Consider the following 24,721-nt stretch of genomic DNA (forward strand, 5'->3'; position numbering starts at 1 on the left):
TATAGCCTGGCCACAGGTGCATCTAATGATCTCACCAGCCGAGGCTATAAATTCCGGTCACTATTCATTGACGTGTTACACACATATTCACAGCTGGTCACAATGCAGGATTGTTCCCAAAAGCACTTAGCATAGCGCAGCATCGTAGTGAAGCTTTTTGTAAAGGGAAAATTGTTTTGCATTTGTATGGATATACACTTTGACACTACTTTACTATGTAGTTGTCTCTAATCTTGAACAAAGTGCATGATGGAGACTCAAAAGTCAGATGAACCATTTTCCATATGCCTGTTAACAGTACTAAATTACATTGTAATATACTGTACCACTAATTAAGTTGTTCAAAGTTTTCAGAAACAGTTTAACAATACTAGTATTGCATAACTAGAGAATGTCTCTGTTAGCCCAAAATACAGTGATTGTTTTTCTGTTGCACACATAATTATATGGTCTTTTCCAACCAGTAAGGCATATTGGACATTTGACATTTCCAGAAATGCAGTTTTGCAGTCTGACCTGCCTCTGATGGGGTTATACACCTCAATGTAATCCCCTTTCATAGGGTCCTCTTTCCAATGAGAGGTCTTGGATTAGTTTCACATTGGCCTTTATAAAGGGCAAATGTTCAATATAAGACATGGTCAGCAAGAGAAGATGGTATATGAAACAGATATAAAAGGGAATTACAGGTTCATTATTTCCAGAAATGATTTCAGAAATTAATTAATCAGATAGAATACACTACACTTAATAAGAGCAACCTGTGAAAGAAGGAAAGAAAGAATCACTAATCAGTTTTATGTTTGATGATTAAAATATAAAGATACAATTACAGTCAGTCTTCACAGAGATACGTAGATAAACACATTGGTAGATCCTATCCTATTCAAGGCACACTCATTGGCTTTAGATTAGTTAATTGGCCTTTAGCACATTAAAAGTTACTAATTTCTGCACATTTCATAAATATATGCACATTACATGTGCATTTTTTAAGCCACTAGAACTGTTTAAAGAAAATGTATACTGTGTTTCTACAATATACAATGTGCATTATGTATTTAATATGGATATAGTGTATTATGTGTATACCGTGCATAGTGAGTATATTGTGTTTGTCTGTCACTACATGATAATGATGTCGGTGGACCATACACAGATTTTAATTAACCAATACACTTTGTAATGACAATAAACTGATTAATTTATCTTGATTTGACAGGGAGCAAGATAAGATAATTTTACTGCTAAACAGTTCTTCACCATTTTCACTGATGCTCATGTTGTGCAGAAATTCTTTACAGGAAAGGGATACAATTTTGAACTTTTTCTCAGGTCCACGGCAAGACTTTGTGGTGAAGAACAAACTAAAAAGTTACTTTTCTGAAGATGAAGATTGGTGTGCTGATTTCACCTTTTTACACCGCATATCTGTTGACATCAATGGCAAGTTTTTCATACTATTCCATTAAAATGTTGATGTTTATTTGAGGCAATGAGTTCTGCAGCAAGTGGAAAATGCATTGTTTCTGATTTCTGCGGCATAAAGACAATTCCAGGAGGCATTATGATGTGGGTAGTAAAATTTATTCACCAACAATAACACAACCCTGCCTGTGAGTGGGATATTAATTTAGGAGGTGCAATATCTTGCACAGTCCCATAGGACTAACCAGGACCTGCCAGTTTAACGGATAGAAATGCACATTTTAATAAGAGTGGGATGGTTTTCTTTCAACTTTTGATCGTAAAAGTCAGTTCATTTAAAAATAAATAGTATGTTGACAGAATCTTTATCTCATGCTAAAGAAATGGCATTCTATGTTCCAGATTATCCAAAGTCAAAAACTTGACAGGATGTTTTACAGCAGTGATGTTTGTATATACAGTAATATATAATAAAGCCCAATCCATCATTCAAGACCTCAACAACTACTGTGGCCACAAGCCCCTTACCTTTTGACAAGCATTACCACATATATACACTCACCTAAAGGATTATTAGGAACACCTGTTCAATTTCTCATTAATGCAATTATCTAATCAACCAATCACATGGCAGTTGCTTCAATGCATTTAGGGGTGTGGTCCTGGTCAAGACAATCTCCTGAACTCCAAACTGAATGTCAGAATGGGAAAGAAAGGTGATTTAAGCAATTTTGAGCGTGGCATGGTTGTTGGTGCCAGACGGGCCGGTCTGAGTATTTCACAATCTACTCAGTTACTGGGATTTTCACGCACAACCATTTCTAGGGTTTACAAAGAATGGTGTGAAAAGGAAAAACATCCAGTATGCAGCAGTCCTGTGGGCTGAAAATGCCTTGTTGATGCTAGAGGTCAGAGGAGAATGGGCCGACTGATTCAAGCTGATAGAAGAGCAACTTTGCCTGAAATAACCACTCGTTACAACCGAGGTATGCAGCAAAGCATTTGTGAAGCCACAACACGCACAACCTTGAGGCAGATGGGCTACAACAGCAGAAGACCCCACCGGGTACCACTCATCTCCACTACAAATAGGAAAAAGAGGCTACAATTTGCAAGAGCTCACCAAAATTGGACAGTTGAAGACTGGAAAAATGTTGTCTGGTCTGATGAGTCTCGATTTCTGTTGAGACATTCAGATGGTAGAGTCAGAATTTGGCGTAAACAGAATGAGAACATGGATCCATCATGCCTTGTTACCACTGTGCAGGCTGGTGGTGGTGGTGTAATGGTGTGGGGGATGTTTTCTTGGCACACTTTAGGCCCCTTAGTGCCAATTGGGCATCGTTTAAATGCCACGGCCTACCTGAGCATTGTTTCTGACCATGTCCATCCCTTTATGCCCACCATGTACCCATCCTCTGATGGCTACTTCCAGCAGGATAATGCACCATGTCACAAAGCTCGAATCATTTCAAATTGGTTTCTTGAACATGACAATGAGTTCACTGTACTAAAATGGCCCCCACAGTCACCAGATCTCAACCCAATAGAGCATCTTTGGGATGTGGTGGAACGGGAGCTTCGTGCCCTGGATGTGCATCCCACAAATCTCCATCAACTGCAAGATGCTATCCTATCAATATGGGCCAACATTTCTAAAGAATGCTTTCAGCACCTTGTTGAATCAATGCCACGTAGAATTAAGGCAGTTCTGAAGGCGAAAGGGGGTCAAACACAGTATTAGTATGGTGTTCCTAATAATCCTTTAGGTGAGTGTATATGTATATACAGTATATTGTATCTGTACCCCAAAAAAGTTCTGCTGATTTCTGCAGAATGATTGTCCATTGTTTTCAAAGTACATCCCTTGCATCTTGTATTGACATTTTTATTTTTTGGATGTGTATTTCAACAAAATTAAAATAATTTCTTTAATGGGCAATCAGATGCAAAACCATTGTTTATTTTTTGTAGTTACATGTACGAATCAATCGTTTGGCTTTTGTGAATATGTAAAAAAAAGGCAAATTAAACACTTACAATATATGCAATCCTTCGGTTCATTCTGCACTGTGTACATGCTAGACGTTGATATGTTCAGTCAGAAATTTTATTTTAGCAGAAATAAATGCCGCCCTGTAATGAACAAATGCTCTTGATTAGTTTCTGACTTGTTTTCAGGAAAAATGGGCAGTCATGTCTGGACAAACTGTTGCCACAGTAACGAAAACAAATCTGAACTTTTGATTGGACAAGTCTCTGGTAAAATCCTACGTGTGCCTAGCAACTATGAACTTTTGTTTAGTTAGCACCCAACAAAAACAGAACCGTCACCTGTCGACACAAAAATGTGTTACACAGAGGTGTGGCCAAAGCTGAGGTTTTACTTGTACTGCTTGAGTAAGTCACAATGAACAAAGGTGCAGATAAAAATGTCAAATGATTGGGTAGATTTGAATATGTAATATAAATGAGGTAAAGCTGTCATAGCTCTCATTCTTTAATTTGTTGTCTCTTAAAATACAGTTTATTTTAAATAGATTTGCATGGTTAGGTGGTAGTCACTACCCTGATCTTCATAATGTATGACGTTTTAGACTTCTCCTAATTTCATGATAGTCCCCCATATTGTAATGATTTGAATTTGACTCTTTTGCAGCAAAATCATTTTTGTTAGATTCTAAAGGACAAAATCAGTCATTAAATTTCAGCACAGAAGATTATGAAATTAGACCTCCATGTGTGCTATGTTCTCTTCAGAAGTGAGTCTTGCAGTGGAGTGCAAAACAGTGTACTGTGTGCAGTGGAGAGGTCCTGAAGTCATTTATTTATTAACAGGGTTGACTGGAGGAAATCCTCAGGGGCACAAGGCTCACTTTCAGCAGGAGAGGAGAAACACTTAACACTGAAATAGACATCCACGCTCGGCATACATCCCGAAGGGTGTGTGCTTCAGTGTGGGTTGGGTAACTGTTGGAGTCATTTGTGTGTGTGTGTATGTGTGTTTGTGTCTCCAAGTTAGAAAGCAGGGCTTTTCAATTACAAAACTATTTTATATATCAAGCAATGGGGCAGTGTTTACACTCGCTACAATATAAAATACATTTCGGACAGTTTTTCAGTTGCATGTCCCACATTTTCTGTTTGCTGTTTAAAATAAGAACTTCCCAAGTTTCTAAATGAATCACTCTTTTGAGTCAGTTCTCAACCAGTCTGTGTGATTCAGTCTGAATCATTCAGACAGCTCACTCATGCATTGAAACATCTGATATGGTTCTTACTCAGTAAAACAGGAATGGAACACCTGATGAAAGATTTTCTTATCTTGTAGTGTAACTAGCTACTTTCTCCAAAGGGTTGCTTTCAGCTTAGTTCAGCTTATTTTTCAAGAATAGGCAGCTTTACTAGATACATTCTTGTAGCTTGTAGTGTAACTAGCTACTTTCTCTAAAGAGTTGCTTTCAGCTTAGTTTAGCTAGTTTTTATGTAGAGTAATCGGTAGCTTAGCTAGCATCATTGTTGTAGCATCTAATGTAACTGGCTTGTAACTTTCTTTAAAAAGGATCTTTCAGCTTAGTTAAGCTATCTTTTCTGTAGAGTAGTTAGTAGCTTAGCTAGATACATTTTAGTAGCTTGTAGCATAACTAGCTACTTTCTACTTTTCTTTAAAAAGCACAGTTTATAGATTAGTTTAGCTAATTTTTCTGTGGAATAGTTGGTAGCTAGCTCAGCTAGCCATTTTTTTGGGAGTAGCTTCAATACTGCTGGTTTATAATCACAACAATAATTTCTGACTTCCCTGAATATTTTCACAAGCTCAAAATAATTTTTTTTTAATCTAAATTATGCTGTAATTGGTAAATCTCAAGGTGATAGGATTAGGCCAATCTATTTTGGAATGCAAGTTAGGCTAAATGTGTTATAGGGAAAACAACTCTACATGGTTTACATATTTTCAACACACAAGAAAGAATTTTCCTTAATGCAAAACCGTCATAGGAGTTCATATTTAGCATGGTGGGACTGGGTGGCATAGAGACCCAAATGTGTGGTATGTTACTGACACATGCCTCAGCTGCCAGTTCAATGTTTAATGGTCAGAACAGCATGTCCAGATGTGACATAAATGCAAACCGTACTGGAAGCAAACAACATATTTTAAGTTCCCATAAATTTTTTCCTTCTACAAACCCTCAGTTAATTCTCTTTCCCTATTTTTCTTTTTTCTTTTGTGAGAATGAGGTATTATTAGATTTAGAAAAAAATTGTTGCCATGTGCTTATTGCTAAAAAGCTGCATCTATCAGCTTGCACTCCTATCTTGACTTTGAGTAGGCCTACATTTATTATTACACTCTTTTGGATGCTATTACAATCTCCGCTCCACAGTAACCAAATAAATTATGTGCACAAGAGAAGTGGAATGCGTCACACTTTTATTAAAAATGCCTTCCGTTAGAGTGACAAGGCCCATCTGTTTAAAGAGCTATCTTCTGTCCAGCACAGCAGCCGCAGCACAGTGTTCATAGTATCATGGTGACAAATAACTTTTCATAAAGCTTTATATCAAGCCTGTCTGCTATCTGGGGATACTGTTAGTGTCCCTGGAGAGTAATCCATCGTTTATCCTTCCTCTACAACACGATGTAACCTCACTTATTGTATAGCAATACATTAAAGGGGTGTTTGTACACATGGACTCTCCTATAATGGATGTGCAAAACCATACATTTTCAAAATCAAAGCAAGAAGTTTTGTTTCAAGGTTGCACTGTAGTATAATGAGGCTGGTTTCGGGTTCCAGGAGGGTTTTACTGTGCAAATTTTCAATTAGCTGAAGCATACCACGTTGTTGACATGTTAATGTAGCACCACTGCTAAAACAATTTAGATAAGTGAGTCAATCTGACTGGTGGACTAGTTGACCATTGTGACTGATATACTATGTTTATGTGATTCACCACACCATGAAAAATACGAGTTAAAACCACAAATCTTAGATGTACAACTCACAATCTACAAGCTTGTCAGTGTCTTGACAGTCATTATGCAAATACTGTAGAAGGATATCACAGTGAAGCCATAATGGCGAAGAGAATAATTTTTGGACAAGCTGTTATTTCCTCTCCATGTCATTTCCTGTTCAGAAAATATAATGTGTAGGTGGAAAGCCTGTTTCGTGTACAGTTTGGAGAGATTGAGAGAGAGAGAGGGAGAAGTCCATATCTTAACATTATAGTAACAGTCTTTGTATTGTCTTTATTGCTGTCTGCAAATACAAATTTCTCTCCTCTACAGACTTGTGCCATTATCACATGAAAATGATGAACATACATGAGCTCAAAAACATGACTTACTTCCAATAAATCTCTGAGCATGAACATTTCAAAACAGCTAATTTAACAAACGGCTCCAACAAAAGCACATGCAAATAATTGCATTTCAATCAAACATTAAAGTGAGAAAAGTACTTGCAGATGTTTGATCATTTAATCAGCGAGCCTGATGTCTCTCATGTGCGATTGTATTACTTTATTATATTATAATTTGTTGGAGAAAAAAAAAACATTCAATTGGCAAACAAGACAACTTTGGCAGAGTTGCAACTGAATTCATATACTTTACATGTCATTCTAGACACGGTGAACGGTCTTCCTAAAACATGTAGATATAAACCTGCTGCTAAATACCTCTGATTGACTCTCTAAAAAATATATTTCATAGAAGCTGACAGCATATGGCATCAATGTATGAAATAAAACTTGTACAGACAACTTGAACAGTGAATGTTTTTGAAAATTGTTTGCTCAAAAACAACAATCTATGTATGAAATGCAAGGCTAAGACATAATTAAAATTATAAAGTAAACACTAAATCTACTTAAACATATTTTAGATTTTTGTTGTTTATTCATATTATATACACATTTTTGAATTCATTCTTGTTTAACAGAAATAAAGCGATTGGCTAAGCTGGCTATGAATCATTGGCCACCCCAAAAACATTTTTCTTGCAGTGTGTTAGCTTATTGTTATGCTGCACAAAGGCATCCTGCATGATGCTGTTTTATGAGCTTTTGGGCTGTTTGAAGTGTCTGTGTAAACAGAATGTTTCTCTAAATGTCAAATGTAATTCAGAACAGAAAAGTGATTCTGGTCCAGTCTCACTTGAATGTACCAAATCCATAAACTACCCTTGCAATTCTTGCTTGACAAATGAACCGTTATGCATTAGATATAGACATTTGTTCCACAATGGGCTTTTTTAGTCTGATACAGGTTAATCTTTGTCTCCTTTGCCTGTAAGACTTTGTTTCCAAGCTGTACACTGGCTTTTAGTCATTTTTAGCAAGATATAATCTTCGATCTTGTTGTATGCCCTCAAGGATTTTGCTGGTGTGCTTTTTCATGGTCTTGGTCTTTTACTTTTATCTCTGTACAGAAAGTGTTCCTGGTCGGCAAAGCTATTCCTAAGGATTTAAAGGGGTCATATCATGGAAAATCTGATTTTCCTTTCTCTTTTGAAAGGGAATTTTTTTATAATATGTTGACATACTTTAATGTTCACAAGGTTGTCTATAATATTGTAGTATATCCAGTGTATGCAATATCAGTTCAGCTGGAGCATAACTTTTTGGAAGTCTGTAATTTGAATTTTGTCGTCTTTAATCCTGGGCACTTCCAAGTACACTTTCTTTTCTCAGATCGTGTGAGTGATTATGTGATCACTCTGGAGCCACAGGAAAGGTCCTAACATGCTGACAATGCTGATTGGCTGATGGCATCACTAGAATGCCCACAGCTACAAGTACATGGAAACTCTAATTTCTAAACAACAGAAGGAGATGATATCATTATTTCAGTTGGTATTACGATTTAGGTATTTACATTAGGGTTGTCACGGTACCACATTTTCAGTACATTTACATTACATTTACATTTATACAGAGTCTTTATTACAGGGACAATCCCCCCGGAGCTTCTGAATGTACTTTTTTCTTTTTTTTATAATTCCCTAATACTTTGGGGTCTACATAAGAAGAAGCTGTGAAAGTTTAGAGTGCATCTGGACTGTGATCCGTGTAATTACTCCTCTCCTCCGTTAGGCGTGAACTGCAGTGCTGCTCTCGCACGTCATTAGTTTAATATGATTTCATTTTACGTTAAATGAGATCAAACGACTATTCGACAATTACAATTTTTCTCGTAATTTTTTTATTTTCAGATAATGTCAACTAATGGTTTCAGCCCTAATGCAAATGATAATATGCTTTAAACTAACCTGCTTTGGTTGCTTGAATTAATCCGGGTGTCTGTCTTTCATGTGCTTTATTACGTTTGATGTGTTTCCTCCTTTCGTCAGAAAATTGTGAAAGCAGCGTTTACAAAGAGGTTTGTGCTGATCTATGATGTTTCCCTTTTCATCAGCCTCAAATACAAAGAATTTCCAAACCTGGCTTTTTCCACTTTTCTTTTCGACAAGATTCAGTTGAGACTCCTCAGCATTGTTCCTGTGGTGAAGCACATACTCTTTGCACAGCCTTCCAAATTATCCCAATGTTAGGAAAGATTGGGATCTGGGTTTATTTGTATGAAGGTCCATGACAGCTTTACATTTCTGCTTTTAACCCCTCCCAAAATTGTCCACATTCACTTCCATTGTAAGTGCACAATTGTAAACTTTTTTCAAGAAGAAGAGGGACGAGTTGAAATTAATTTTGTGGTAATCAACATTTTTCCACAACTGCTGTCAATTGAGCTTAACTTGTATTGAACTCAGAATATTCTTTAAATCTTGTCTTTTCCAATAGAGACCTGCACCATCCGTGATATTTATTTCCCTACTTTAACCTGCTGCAACGTTATAAAAACATATTAGTTTTTCATTTCCTTTCATAGTGCTGAATTTTATCCAGTTACTGTACCTGCAACCTGGCCAAAGTGTCTGGAAAATATTCTCATTGCTCTCTCATTCCTGCAGTCACATAATCAGAAATTTTCACAAGCAATAAAGAGACAGCGAGATAAAATGTCTTTGTATCCTTGTTCACAAAAACCACAGCTTGCATGTCATTCAAAAACATAATCAGACTAATGAAAGACACATACAACAATTAACTACTTTGTTCCCCCAGGAGATCCCCCATTTTATTTCTGCAGAATATGTTGAATTTACAATGATTAAAAAATAAAAGTTTCTCTGTTTCTGACCGAAGTATTTCAACTGAATTTTTAAAGTTGCGTCCATGCAGAATAAGGGGATGTTTTATGAGTTTCCTTCAGTTTGGGGTCTTGTTGGGGTGAATGAATTGCACTGGATAGCTAATCACGCTCACTTATAAGTTAATTGGATGAAAGGTGCACCCAGTACATTTTCCTCATTAAATCGTCTAACCCCTACAGAAATGAACAGCATTAAAAAAAATATCATGTACACTATCATGAATAAGGACTTTTGTTATAATTCTGGTCTGAATTTTGGTCGGTTTCTCACCCAAAGAAAGCTTCAAAATATCTTATTTTGTGATCAGTAGGATATAGAAAATCATAAGAGTTTGAGACGGCATAAGGGTAAGTAAATGATCATTTCTGAATGAACTTTCCATTTAAGTTAAAGAAAATGTAATATGTTTTAATATGAGATTAATTTTAGTTTTAATATGAGATTAATTTTAGAGATTAAACAGATTAATTCCTCAGTGTGTTGTGAAATCAGTCAGGTAATAAAGCATTGTACATATATGAAATTAATGGACCTCTAAAGGACATTTGTGTTCAGTGTATTTGGATGTTCTCACAGTGACAGTGTGAGTATGGAGATGTGCTGCTGACAGCTGTCTTGCATTGACAGTATTACCGGCACATAACTGCAGCCTCTCTATGGCTGGATCAGGTGTCTGCTGCTCAGGATGTGGTGAGACAATTCGTCCTCAGATTGATTCACTTCCTATTGAATTGCTCTCCAAACCTGAAGTGTAATTTAAGCTGTCCTTGTGAGTCATACTGCTTTGCTTCACTTGAAAAAATTAGGTTAGTTTTCATGTTGTCTTTTTCCACAACATGGGAAGCATAAACTGAAAATAAATAAATAGTGGTATTGGGTACGTTACTAAAAAAAAAAGTAATTAATTACTAACTAATAATTACATCTTCTACAGTGTAATTAGATTACTGTACTAATTACTCTGTTTGAAAAGTAATTGAATTACTTATTACTAATTACTTTCTAAAACCCTTATCAACCTTGACCAGGTAACAAATACAAGGATAGACCTGAAACTGTTCTTTTAATTCTTTCATATGAATCATATAAAATCAAATAAATTATTCATGAACTGGCCAAAGAATTTTAGGGGGCAGCATTAAATTAGAAAACACATATTTTTACATTAGACGTTAAATTTCTATTTTAAATTCACTATTGTTTTATATAGAATTGTTCTATAGTCTATACAATATTTAGCACAATTACATCAGAAGTAAATGTAATTAAATAAGCTAAATGTAACCCGCACACACACACACACAAGACGAGACAGTCACAATGTGAGTAAACACTGCTTTTATTAAAGAGCAGGCGAAGGTACAGTGGGGAAAATCCAGAGGGAGAATCGTCGAGGAAGCGTGAGGGTCAAAAGCCGGGAATCAAAGTAGAGAAAAGGGGCAAATCCGGGAGAGAGTGGTCAACGAGAGCGGGAGGTCGAGCCGGAATCAGACACAACTAGATGGGACTAGTGGGAGCAAAAGACAGGGGAACAAGGGGAGCTGGCAAGCTAAGGGGTAAACTAGAGGAGTACAAAACTAGACGAGACTAGCGGGGGGCAAAGATACGGGAAACTAAACACAATAACCAACAAGCGGGAGACGAATGTGCTGTGATATTTATAGAGACGAGTGCAGGTGTAAACAATGACAGGTGATAGGGACGAGTGCAGGTGTATACAATGAACATATTGTTCTGGCGATAGAAGTGGGCATGTGAGCCCGAGGGGGGGAGATAGTGTACGAGCATGTGAGCTCGTAGGAGCGAGCAAAACGAGCGTAGAAGCTCGAGGGGGCGGAGCGAGGGAGCGGGAAGCGAGCGAGTACGCTCGCGGAGTGCGTGTGTGTGCTCGGTGAAGCCGAGCGTGCGCGTGAGCTGGACAAATGGGAGCGCGTGTGCGTGCTCGAGGAAGCGGGGATGGGGCAGAGGAGCGGGGTTCGTGACACTAAACAACAAAATCGATACAACATGTGCAAAATAAAACATGTGCATTTAATATTAAAGATTGTCAGTAATGGCATTTGAGGGAGAATTACAATAAGGATTGCTGAAGTAAACAATTGTAGCAGAACAAAAAATTATCAGCACAGCATGTTCTCCGCTTAATGGCCTGACTATATTCATGTATTAATCAGAAAGGTATGGCAAGTGTTTTATCAGAACAGTCCTGTACTCCTGTCATCTGTCATAATTTTTCCCATATATTGTAAACTAGCCTTTGATATTTGGGTCAATAATAAATAATGTTGTCCAAGATGATAAAAATGAGAAAACTTAAAAAAAATCTAGTTTGAGCACCACAGTCACCACCATTGTGTCCTTGAGAACTTGACTCTAGGTTGCTCCAGGGGGATTGTCCCTGTAATAAGGGCAATGTAAGTCGCTTTGGATAAAAGTGTCTGCCAAATGCATAAATGCAAATGTCAAATGTAGTTTAAAACCCATTTCTCCAATTTGGTTTCATACATTTTGGAAAAAATATTTATGGCATTTTCTGCAATGAAACTAAAAGAAACAGTGAATCAATATAATATATATATTTTATATTTATACATATTAATACAATTTTAAAACAATTGTTTCACTGTTTTAAAAAAAAAAACATTATTAAAGATTATTCTTCTCTACTCCTTTCTTTTTTCAAAAAAAGTTTTTAATGAGACTTTAATGAGAAATACTCAGAATTTTTACACCACATGACATTTTTTACTTAAGGCCCCATAAAAAAACATCAAAATGATGGTGAACTCAGAAACTATGCGCATCATAGAAGAGGTATGTTCATGTAACTTTTTTGTGTGAATCACATTTTTATGTATTTTTTAATTATTCTATCTGGACAAAAAATACAGTAGTTTGAGGCGAGTCACTGTGCCAACATGAGGACTTAGAGCACATTGGGAATTGGGCATACCAAATTGAGGAGAAAAGGGGAGAAAATCAAAAAGAATTTTTTTTTTTTTTAACACAGGCAACGATGCCCTACAAAGGTTTGCTATTGCTACTGATTCCTGAATAATATGATAATGATATTTTGGCCAGTCGACATGTTGCTACCGAATGTTCCAGTACCCTGACACTGACCCCATTCTGCTGAGTTATTCTGCCATCTTCCACACACATTTTTGTATCAATTCCAGTGTTTTTACCTTTTCCTGTGGCACTTCTGATAGTACATTGTACAAAAAGCTTTAGAAACATAGGTTCTGTCCCATGGAAACCGATTAGCATGATTCAGATATTGCATTTTCCCTCTAATACAAAATGTTTACTCCAATGAAGGTTAGATTTAGTTGGGTAAGAGCATATTGTTAATAAAATAAACATTCCTGTTGACTGTATAACATTAACAATAAACAACTCTCATTACAACTCGCTTTTGGTGCAACTCTGTGGAAATTTCACTCGGAAACAGGAGCTCACACATGCCCATACGTACGGAAATGAAAAATAACACTTTGCAGGTTTAGCCACTGGGGACAGGGGTTCGAATTTCAGTAAGCATAGACCGATGTCAGGTTTTAAAATTAATCACTAGGATCAAGCACCCAGGATCACATAATTATAAACAACAAAATTTCTTCCTCAAAGTAGCTATAATATGTACCCTTCACTAATCGCATTGCAGGAGGGTCTTTCGTGAAAGCATCCTTCCCCTTCTGTCGCACTCTCCACGTTGTGTCGGAGAAGCGACACTAGGGGTCTCTCTTGAGCGCCGATATTCACCTCTGACCTATTGAAAAGGGCCAATGAGAGTTGGCAGTCAGTATTTGCATACCCCGCCCGATGGTCTGTTTGCAGTCTGCTGCGAGAATACACACCCTGAACGTTCCTGTATCTCTGACGATCTGCTTGCTGTTGGATTTGACGGCGCACAACAGCGGCTTTCTCTGTACTTTGCACGGCGTGCATTGTTGCCCCTGAGCGCTTCGACAGCGCAGATACACACACACACACTGTGTATTAAAAGAGTGATTTCCTTTAAAAGAGCAAATTTCTCTAAAAGAGCAAACACAGCGGCGTTGAACGTCCTTTTAAGGACGCCGTCTTTTCAAGATGCCTTTCCGCCTCTGTGTCGTTCCTGGATGCGGTAGAAGTCTCTCCGCTTCAGACGGCCACAGGCGCTGTCTCGTGTGTTTGGGCCGCGATCACACCGAGGCGGCGTTTGTGGATGGTTCATGTTCTCACTGCGAGAACATGACCATGACCACGTTGCGGTCGCGGCTTGCTTTCAATAGAAAGCAAGCCACCCCAGCCGCACCCCGCATTGCTCTTTCTTCCCACGGGATTGAGGACGATACGGTTGGCCCCCCGCGAACCTCCCGTTCCCCGACACGCCTGGCCGTCTATCCTCCCGAGTCCGAAGCAGATGAGCTCACCGCTGCATCGGAGAGTGCGGTGTCTGATGTCAAGGACTCCTCTGGACTGCCGCCTTCGGGCCAGCAGGCCCAGGCTGAGGCCGACGCTCAGATGTCCGACATGCTTTCCTGGGCCGCCGTGAGCGTGGGGTTGGATTGGAACCCTCCGTCCTCCCCACAGCCTTCACGGTTGGATGATTGGTTCCTGGGGGCAGCGCGCCATTCGCGGCCTCGCATCCCCCCGGTCCCGTTTTTCCCGGAGGTGCATGATGAGCTGACGTCTACGTGGAGAGCCCCGCTCTCTGCTCGTCTAGGTGCCACCCGCTCCACTCTCTCCACCCTCGATGGTGGAGAGCGCCACGGATACGAGGCGATTACCCAGGTCGATAGGGCAGTTGCGCACCATCTATGCCCTGGTAGCTCTACCTCCTGGTGCGGTCGCCCCGTACTCCCATCCAAGCCCTGTAGGACAACATCCTCGCTCAACGCGAGAGCCTACAGTGCGGCTGGACGCGCTGCCTCCGCCCTGCATGCGATGGCCCTCCTGCAAGTCCACCAGGCCAAAGCTCTCAGAAGCATGCACGGGGGTGGACCTGATCCTGATGTGCTGCAGGAACTGCGCTCAGCGACCGACCTCGCCCTGAGAGCAACGAAGGCCACAGCGCAGGCACTCGGACAGACGATGGCCACCCTAGTGGTCCAGGAACGCCATCTTTGGCTCAATCTGGTCGAGATGCGTGAGGCCGACAAGAACCGCTTCCTGGACGCACCTGTCTCCCAGATTGGCCTTTTCGGCGACACCGTCGAGGACTTCGCCCAACAGTTCTCCACGGTGAAGAAGCAGATGGAGGCCATCTCCCATATCATGCCCCGCCGCAGACCTGCCGCCACGGGCCCTGCCCTGCCTGCCTGCCGAGGGCGCCCCCTGCGAAGAAACCAGCTCCTGCTCCGCCTCAACCCGGGCCCAGCTCTCAGCCCCAGCGTCGAAGCACCCCGCAGGCGGCAGACGCCCCTGTCTCACGAACCCCTCTAGGACCCGGAAGGCTCCCAAGTGTTCCTGAGACAGCCGACCCAGAGCCCAAGACGTTAGCTCCGGAGGTGGTAAGACCGCTCCGTCCCCCGGTGGAGGGCCGGGAGGAGAATCCTTTGTTTTTTCATTTGCCACACCCCCTGACGGGGGCTGTGGTACACACATTCTCAATAAAAGAGCTATTTCCTTTGCCTCTGGGTCACCTGGCCCGCAAATGCCGTTCTCACGGCAATCTGCTTCCAGATTACGACAGTCCCGGTACACCGGACGCAGCGATCCCGCCTTCCGCCTGCCTACGACTGCCCCCCGGCCGGCCGGTTCAGACGAGTCCAGAGGACGCCAGCAGACGTCCTCCTCAGTCACTGAACCCGCCCCTGCCGGGTGCGCTGGAGCAAGGTAAGTGCTTTGAGTCTATTCTCAGCACCCCAGCCTCAGGCCGCAACGAAGCCGCCCGACGCTGCATTACCTGTTCCACCCTGTTGCGAGGCCCCGCCGGGTACGTCCAAAATACTCGTCCCTTTGGTGCCCCTAGCGCAGAGCTGGGAAGCGTGGTTTTCGCTTCCCAATGCATCACGCTGGCTGCACCGGACCATTCGACTCGGTTAAGCAATTCAGTTTGCCCGCTCCCGCCCCTTCAGGGGCATCCGCTTCCGCAGTACACGGCGAGCATGCCAGTTCCCTGCGCACGGAAATCGCGACTCTCTTAGCCAAGGGCGCTGTAGAGCCCGTCCCTCCAACCGAAATGAGGAAGGGTTTCTACAGCCCTTACTTCATTGTACCCAAGAAAGGCGGCGGCTTACGACCAATCCTGGACCTGCGAGTTTTCAATCGGGCCTTGTTAAAGCTCCCTTTCAAAATGCTCACGCAGAGAAATATTCTGGCTGGCGTTCAGCATCTAGATTGGTTCGCAGCGGTAGACCTGAAGGACGCGTACTTCCACGTCTCAATTCTGCCACGACACCGACCCTTCTTACGGTTCGCGTTCGATGGCCAGGCGTTTCAGTACAAAGTCCTCCCCTTCGGCCTGTCTCAGTCCCCTCGCATCTTCACGAAGGTCGCAGAGGCGGCTCTTGCCCCGCTACGAGTAGCCGGCATCCGTATTCTCAACTACTTCGACGACTGGCTTATCTTAGCACACTCTCGAGAGTTACTCTGCACACACAGAGACCAGGTGCTCTGGCACCTCAGCCGCTTGGGGTTTCAGGTCAACTGGGAAAAGAGCAAGCTCACTCCGGTTCAGAGCATCTCTTTTCTCGGGTTAGACTCAGTCTCAATGACAGCACGTCTCACAAGCGAGCGTGCTCAGTCGGTGCTGGATTGCCTCGCTTCCTTCAAGCCAGGCACAGTCTAAAACTTTTCCAGAGGCTCCTGGGGCATATGGCGTCCTCCGCGGCGGTCGTGCCGCTGGGGTTGATGCATATGGGACCACTCCAGCACTGGCTCCAGACTCGAGTCCCGAGACAAGCATGGCACCACGGCACACATCGGGTAAGGATCACCCCCGCCTACCTCAAAACACTCCGACCCTGGACAGACCTCTGCTTTTTACGGGCAGGAGTGCCCCTGCAGAAGGTGTCCCGACGCTTTCTGGTCACAACCGACGCCTCCCGGTCCGGGTGGGGTGACGTGTGCAGCGGGCACGCAGCAGCGGGCCGTTGGAAAGGGGCACCGCTGCGTTGGCACATCAACTGCCTGGAGTTGCTGACAATCCTTCTCGCCCTCAGGAAGTTCCTCCCGTTAGTTCGGGACAAACACGTCCTCGTGAGATCGGACAGCACCACGGTGGTGGCGTACATAAATCGCCAAGGCGGCGTACGCTCCCGCCACGTCACAACTCGCCCGCCGTCTCCTCCTATGGAGCCAGCAGTGAGTCAGGTCGCTGCGTGCCACTCACATCCCCGGCAAGCTCAACGTCGTAGCGGACGCGCTATCACGACAACGCCTGCCCGGTGGGGAGTGGAGGCTTCACCCCCAGTCGGTCCAGCTGATTTGGGAACTGTTTGGCAAGGCCCAGGTAGACCTGTTTGCCTCCCAGGAAACCTCCCACTGCCCGCTCTGGTACGCCCTAACAGAGGCTCCCCTTGGGACAGACGCGCTGGCACACAGCTGGCCCTCGGGCCGCGCAAGCACGCATTTCCCCAGTGAGCCTTCTTGCACCGGTGCTGTGCAAGGTCAGGGAGGACGAGGAGCGAGTCACGTTAGTGGCCCCCTACTGGCCCACTCGGACTTGGTTCTCGGAACTCAGACTTCTCGCAGCAGCTCCTCCCTGGCGAATTCCCCTGAGAAAGGACCTCCTCTCTCAGGGACGGGGCACGCTCTGGCACCCGCGCCCAGACCTCTGGAACCTCCATGTCTGGTCCCTGGACGGGATGCGGAAGAGCTAGCTGGCTTACCGGCAACCGTTGTGAATACAATTAACCAAGCCAGAGCCCCCTCTACCAGGCACCTTTATGCCCTAAAGTGGCGCTTGTTCGCAGATTGGTGTTCTTCCCGAACTGAAGACCCGCAGAGATGCACGATTAGATCAGTGCTCCTGTTCCTACAGCAGAGGCTGGACAGGAGGCTGTCCCCGTCCACCCTCAAGGTGTATGTTGCCGCCATTGCCGCCCACCACGATCCTGTAGACGGCAATTCTTTGGGTAAGCACGACCTGATCCTCAGGTTCCTGAGAGGCGCCCGGAGGTTTAATCCCTCCCGGCCAGGCCTAGTTCCCTCCTGGGATCTCTCGGTAGTCTTGGCAGGACTCCAGAGACCCCCCCTTCGAGCCGCTTGAATCAATTGGACTCAGGGCCCTCTCTCTCTTAAGACGGCCCTGCTGATCGCGCTCGCCTCTATCAAGAGGGTCGGGGACCTGCAAGCTTTCTCTGTCAGTGACACTTGCCTGGAGTTCGGTCCGGCAGATACGTCTGTGATCCTAAGACCGCAACCGGGCTATATGCCCAAGGTTCCTACCACACCATTCCGAGATCAGGTAGTGAACCTGCAAGCGCTGCCCCGGGAGGAGGCAGACCCAGCCCTCGTTGCTATGTCCAGTGCGCGCCCTGCGCATTTACCTGGACCGCACACAGAGCACCAGACGCTCTGAGCAGCTCTTTGTCTAATTTGGGGGACGGCAGAAAGGGAATGCCATCTCCAAACAGAGGCTCGCCCACTGGGTTGTCGACGCCATCACACTGGCTTATCACACCCAGGCCGTGCCCCTACCCTTGCGGGTCCGAGCTCACTCAACAAGGGGTGTTGCGTCCTCGTGGGCACTGGCCAAGGGCACCTCCCTAGCAGACATCTGTAGAGCCGCGGGTTGGGCAACACCCAACACCTTCGCGAGGTTTTACAACCTCCGCGTTGAGTCGGTTGTGTCTCGTGTTTTGTCAGGTCCGAGCCCGTAGAACTCGGTAACACGTAGACCGACCGGCCGGGTGGATCGCTTGCGCCCAGTGCCCTTTTCCTGACGTCAAGGTTAAGTAGTGCACCTTTTTTCCCAGGGCGCCCCACTCCGAGTCGGGACCCTGGTCGATTCCTCCCCAGCCCTCCGTGTCCGCGGTTCAGCGGAGGAACTCGCCGACCCTGATGGCTACCCTGTACTGGTATAGGTGATCCACAGGTAAGGCCTCCTGCTCTGACTCCCCCTGTGTGTATTTCCACGGTTCTGTCCCCCTACGAGCGGACCCCCGTGTCTCCCTTAGGCAGTTACAGCTGCCCCGGTCGCCGTGCTGTAGCAACTCCCCCCTTTCGAGGCTGGATCTACCACCGCACCATACTTTCCACACGAGCCCTAAGACGGCCGTGTGACGTGTCTACCACTTTTCCTCCCCAAGAAAAAGGGCAGGTGTGGTCTCCGCAGGGTCTGGGTAAGACCCCCTTCCCTATATGCGTGTAAGGGCCCCGGCCGTGATTGCTCTATGCGAGAAACATAGAGAGAAAAGAGGCCCAACCAGGCTGGCCCGTTCCCATGTTGGCAAACATCGCCTTGTTCCCCTCTCAGGGTAACTACAAGGATCCCGATGTTCGTATGGGGCATTGGGGAAGGGTACGTGCAGCCGGGTACAGATGATGTGTGGCACTGGATGAATCCCTGCCCGCCTCTGTATCGGCAGTTCACGTACACGGTTCAGCACATGGCAAGATTGGAATGGGTCCCCTAGTGTCGCTTCTCCGACACAATATGGAGAGAGCGACAGAAGGGGAACGTTTGGTTACATATGTAACCTCTGTTCCCCGAGGGAGGGAACGACATGTTGTGTCTTTCCTCCGCCATGTCGCTGAACCGAGCCACTGTTGTGGCTGGACCATTTCCGGCTCCTCAGAAAAATCCTGACTAAACTTCCGTATTTGCCCCGCTTAAATACCCGTATGCGGGGGCGGGGTATGCAAATACTGACTGCCAACTCTCATTGGCCCTTTTCAATAGGTCAGAGGTGAACATCGGCACTCAAGAGAGACCCCTAGTGTCGCTTCTCCGACACAACGTGTCGTTCCCTCCCTCGGGGAACGGAGGTTACATACGTAACCAAACGATTTGCTCACTTTCATTTGGAAATGGCCTTGCAAGTAGGAACCCCTCCCCGCTGTGCCCTTTAAAGACACAAAAATGGCATTCGGATTTTGCTCATTGAATGCTAGCTACATTTATTTCAGGTAGTTTGCTCCTTTCTGAAATACATTTAATTTAAAATGCAATTATTTGTTAGTACTTCATAAAAGTGATATGGCCAAATTACAAACAAAAATAAAATGGACTGCTTTTCACTGCTTGTCAAGGATAGTGGGAATTGATGAGTTAGATTTAAGTGTTCCACTATTTTAGATCAGGTTCCTTTATGTTTTCTTAACTGCACAGTGAATGTTCTCTTGAAATGAGCAATCAAATGAGAAAACTGGTGCAGGGGATTTAATTACAGCAAAGAACTTAGTGGATAATTATGAAACAACAAGTCAATCAGAGAAAAACAAACATGCCTCAAGGTTTGTTCAAAGGAGCAAGAGCAGGGCTTTTTGGGGTTGCAGTCCTCCAGAGATGAAATGTAATTAAACAGACTTTTGTGGTGATGGTTGGGGGTGTATGTTAAAGGTTGCTGGATAGCAGGGGGAGTTATCCACAAACACAAGGAGCAGCAGGCAGATTTTGCAGGGGATGGATGGGGAAGAACATTGCCTTCTGTGGCAGTGGGAAATGGTGGATCATGCCAACACTTGTGTGCACAATTTGCAGCAATTTCCTGCTGATGTTTGTACAAAGCTTGAGGCTGTGTTTAAAGGGATGGAAAAGCAATCCTGACTCCCACCTGGGCACTCTCGTTGTGTGCCCACACCAACCCTCACATTTTAATGGAGGAATATCACTAACAATGTAGATGTCAGTTACTCCAGTAAACCATCACTATCAGGGCCGGAGTGGGATTCATATTCAGCCCGGGATGTCATGTCCAAGTCAGCCAAAACCCAAAAGGGGGCTTGGAGGGGAAGATGATAACAATAAAACAAGATCACAGGAAAAATATGCAATATATGCTATTACTTGAAAATGATTTAAGCTCTCCATGTCGTTATACCACATATGGCATTCACTAAGATTTTCACTTTGTCATAAGACTTCATTGTATGTGTTGTAAAAACAAGTGAATGTTAAAGGGATATTTGATAATTTTGTCATCCTGATGCCATCCCAGATGTGTATGACTTTCTTCTGCAGAACATGAATGAAGATGTTTAGAAGAATATCTCAGCTCTGTTGGTCCATTCAATGCAAGTAAATGAGAACCAGTGAGAAACAGATCAATAATTAAATCATTTTTAACTATAAGTATCTACTTTTGCTTTCATAAGTGCTCTTCTCTCTTTAGAGTTCTTCTTCTGTTTTTGGTGATTTACATAAGCATATCGCCCCCCTACAGGGCAGGGAGGAGAATTGATAGTAAAAAAAAAGAATTCAATATTGATCTGTTTCTCACCCACACCTATATTAAACCACTGGATTGTAGTGATGTATGGCTTATTTCTATGCTGCATTTATGTGATTTTTGTACCTTCTGAGTTCTGATCACCATTCACTTAAATTGAAAGAACCAACAGAACTGAGAATTTCTTCCAAAAAAGCTTAATTTGTGTTCAGCAGAAGAAAGAAAGGTATACACATTTGGGATGGCATTAGGGGTGGCATGAGAGTGAGTAACTGATGAGAGAAATTTCATTTTTGTGTAAACTGTTTATTTTAAAGACGATCTAGGCACATAATAACACTGTAGAACTGTAAATGTTTATAACTCTTTCAAGATGTACAAGCTCACACTTTAAATGGTCAGTGCTTTGTATTTTAGATCATTAAAATAGCAACTGATCCAGTGAAACAATGAAGGTTGAGTGATTGTTTTATTTATTTTTTTACATGCCATTCAAAAACGTGCCATTTTACAGCGATAAGAGTGAAATAAAAGAATAGAAATTACACATTTGTACTTTTCTTTTACTTTGAATGTAAATGGTAAGGACAAAGCAAAATGGTTATTGTCTCTTTAAGAGGGTTTTATCGCATGATACAACATTAAAGGCACTCTTTGCAGTTTGTTTCATTGAGTTTAATCTTTTGAGGGCTGTAAAGCCCCATTATTTTGGTACCGTCTTGTGCTGTATTCATTTACTTTTAAGTATGCTGTTATTTTGTGACAAAAAATTGTTTTGCTATTATCATTCTGCACTGCTAGGGAAGAGGATTTCAGAGATTAATTGATTGAGACTGTGAGTCTGCAGTCAGTATTAAACTTGTGATGATCTTGTAACTGAATCACATTTATCCATTCAGTTATTAGTAGCCTATCTGTTCTCGATGGATCTTCCATGATCCTTCCCGCACAGTGATGAAGCGGTGCAACATCAGCAATGGCGACTCTCTCATTTGGGTGTGAGATGATAAAATACAGACTGTATCCACTATAATACGGAACGCAATTCTGATCCTTTAAATACCAGATGTTACGGACTGTTGGCAATTGTTAAGTGACATATTATGAAAGTTTGTCAATCAACATGTGGATCTAACCGGCCCAATTTTTTACCGGCCCAGCGGGAATTCTCCCAATCTTCCCGATTGCCACTCCGGCCCTGATCACTATACTAGTGATTCCCAACAAGAAGTACACATAATTAAGTAGTTCCGAGGGAAAATCAGACCTGCCAACCTGTACGCATTTTGTGTAGCAAGTACACATTTTAACATCAAAGTACGCTGTTACGATCTGTCACTCTAAACTACACAAAAAGCTGGTGACTCCTTTTTGTTCAATTATGCATGTGCAGTACTCAAGTCTAACAGCAAGAGGCAGCAGCATCTAGCCTGCCGAAAAGCAATAGAAGAAGAAGAAGAGGTCGACCAATCATAGTGCTGGGTTCATTCCTCCAACTATCAAGCGGGGATTATTGACAAATGCATAATGTCAATCATTTCAAGAGATTGCAAATCGATAGCGACACAAAATAGGTTTTATCCCTATCATTCTTTCACTATCTGGCTGGTTTCTCAAGTGAGGACGGTGCTTTTAACTCCTTTGCAAAGGTAAACGGGCTGGGGTGGATGTGGAAAGTTGAAATTGTGAGTTAACTTAATGCAGACCTGCCAAACTTGGGAAAATATATAGCGTTAATAACGTTAGCCTAACATTGCATCATTTGCAAGCTAGCTTGCTTGTTCACCAGGCATTTAATTTGGCAATGTTACGTTAAGTTATATGGTCCATGTGTCATAGATTGTTAAACCTGATTTTCCATAGTACCGTATTCATAATTATTATAGCCAAATCCGTCACCGTAATGACAGGAGCAGATCGTGTCAGGATGAAAAAAACAAGCGCATGTGCCGCATAATTAACATTACCTAGAACAGGGGTTCTCAACCTTTTGCAAGCTGGGCCCCCACAAAGCTGGTTCATTGCAGTTGGGGCCCCAGTGCCTCCCGTATTATAATTGGCAGTAGCACCAGACTTCTAATGTGAGCTTGCAGGCATTATTATTATTATTATGAGTAGTAGTAGGCCTATTATCATTACTAGGCTATTGCTATATAATTATATGAGGTTACATGCTTTATTGTTGTTATTATTATTATTATTATTATTATCATCATCAGTAGGCCTATTATCATTACTAGGCTATTGCTATAATTGGGAATTGGCACCAGACCTCTGATATTAATTTATGCTTTATTATTGTTATTATTACTAGGCCTAATAGTAGGCATCATCTGCATTTTTTACAGAAGCTTGCTGGTAGGTGATGTTAATGTGAGACCTGAGCCTGCTTTGCCTTGCAAAGATCCTCAATTCTTGGCTCAATGTTTGATAAACATAGCCTCAAATCATCCTCGATTTGTGCACGATTGCGGTATTTCGTTTTTTGAGAATCCTGCCTCACACAAATATGTCGACGCGAAAGGAAGGAGAATCTTCAAGGCGACGTCACAGAGTTCAGGGTATTCCCGCATCAATGCTGCCCAGAATGACGAAAGAGGGCAGGAGCTAAAGAGTTCCTTCAGTCTACTGTCACTCTTCAGCTCAATAAGCTGTTCCTGCATATCAATTGATAGCTCGTTTGCTGTGCACACAAACGGATCTCGAACCCACGCAAAAGAGCGATAATCCTCTTTAAAGTACGTCGCAAATTGTTTTCTCATTGCTGACAGGTGCTCAGACGCTGATTGAAATAGGGAGGAGAAATCGTGTGACGTGCCTGCATCAGTGATAAAGTCTGCAAGGCTGGGGAACATGTCGCAGTTCCCTCGACTGATGCGGCCATGCCAGAGGTCTAGTTTTTATAAGTAAGGCGTGCACTTTGTCTGCAAGGAGCAAAATATGAGTTTCGCGGCCTTGCAAAGACAGGTTGAAATCAATGAGCGCCGTTTTCTAAAGTCTATGAGCGCAGCACACACAAATAAACTAAATTGACATACTGCAGTTAAATTTCAAAATGTGGTGTTTTTATATTTATAACATTTGAATACAGTTCAGCAACATACATCACATGACCTGACGACCAAGAGAGCTGACAACTGACCATCACTTAATTTACCATCACCTCACGATTGAAAATGTGACACTGATTTCATATGACAGTTCAACAAACAAGTTAATAATATTAAGTCACTTACATTTTAGACGAAATAATGACTGTTTTGGTCTATTTTAGCAGCGAAAATAGATCCGATGAATCCAAACAAAGATCACAGCATAGCCATAGCGCATCTCACAGCAATACTCAATCGTGTTTTGAATGATTCAGTGTTGTGAACGAATCGGTTGAGTCAAAGATTCAATGACCCATTCACAAACATCTGTCTCATTCTTGATGAATCGGCCGTTTGAACGAATCGTTTGAATGAACGACTCAATGACTCGCTTAATGAAACCGCTTATCACCTGCATTTGCGCTCACTATCGACAAACCAATCAAATTTGTTCAAAACTTTTTTTTTAAATCAGTCCAAACACATTTAAATTTTTATTCAGGAGTTATGTATATACAAAACTATAACTTTTTATGACAGTAGTTTAGTGATAAAAAAATGTGACCAAAAATTTTTTTTCCCAGTTTTTTTTCCCTTCCATCGTAGCCTACTCGCGCCCCCCCGAGAACCACTGACCTAGAAAGTTACCAGGAGG

This window comes from Xyrauchen texanus, chromosome 21, assembly GCF_025860055.1.
Source record: "Xyrauchen texanus isolate HMW12.3.18 chromosome 21, RBS_HiC_50CHRs, whole genome shotgun sequence".
NCBI classification, from domain to species: Eukaryota; Metazoa; Chordata; class Actinopteri; order Cypriniformes; family Catostomidae; genus Xyrauchen; species Xyrauchen texanus.